This window comes from Schistocerca nitens, chromosome 1 (assembly GCF_023898315.1).
Source record: "Schistocerca nitens isolate TAMUIC-IGC-003100 chromosome 1, iqSchNite1.1, whole genome shotgun sequence".
Classification (NCBI taxonomy): Eukaryota; Metazoa; Arthropoda; class Insecta; order Orthoptera; family Acrididae; genus Schistocerca; species Schistocerca nitens.
Window position 1 is genome coordinate 1,015,109,204 of NC_064614.1, and position 1,081 is coordinate 1,015,110,284.

Consider the following 1,081-nt stretch of genomic DNA (forward strand, 5'->3'; position numbering starts at 1 on the left):
TAAAGATTGGCCTTTTTTAAGAGGATATTGTGGTCAACACATTCAAAGGCCTTTGACAAGTCACAGAAAATTACAGTAGGTGACATTTTGTTATTTAGTGACTCAAGATTTTCATTTGTGAGAGAGAAAATAGTCTGCTCTGTTGATCTGTTCTTTTGGAAGTCAAATTTATTTTTGTTGAGGATGTTGTGAATGGTGAGGCACTCTACTACTCTTTTGTACAATACTTTCTCTAACATTTTTGAGAAGCAACTTAATAGAGATATTGGACAGTAGTTGGTTAAATAAGTTTTGTCACCCTTCTTAATAAGTGGTTTCACAGTAGCAATTTTCAATCTCTCTGGGACAATACCTTGCTGCAAAGGTTCATTAAAAATGTGGCACAGGAATTGATATATAAAATCACAGTACTTCATAACTTTCGATGAAATGTTGTCAATACCTGTTGAATTATTGGTTTTTAACGATTTGACTGTATTTTTGACTTCACTAATGGTGACTGGGGCTGTACAAGTTGTCTCATATAAGCTGTGGTCAGGTCTTTGTAGTAAATTCATGGCCATATTTAATGAACCCTTACAACCAACATGATCTGTTGCAGTTAAGAAATGATTGTTAAATATTTTAGAAATTGCTACATGATTATGTACTGCCTTGTTATTATGATTTATCTTTATGACGTTATCTTTCTTATTTATTTGCCAGACTCTGTTTGTAACATTCCACATGGTTTTAATTTTGTTTTTAGAGCTATCAGTTTTAGATTTAATATAAAAGCTTTTGGATTTGTTTATCACTTTTTAAAACTTTACAGTACAGTTTATAATAATACCTTTGAAGAGGATCATATGAAAATCTTAATGAGGCATGTAATTCCCTCTTAGTCCTGCAAGAAATTTTGATGCCTTCCGTAACCCATGGTTTAGTAGAAGAAGCCTCAGTGTTCTTCGAAACAGTTCTTTTTGGAGAAGACATTCCAAACAAGGAGATGAATTCATTTAATGAAATGTTAAATTTTCATTTATATCACTTATCCTATAAAATGGGTCTCAGTTTATTTGTGATAGATGGTAATTAAAAT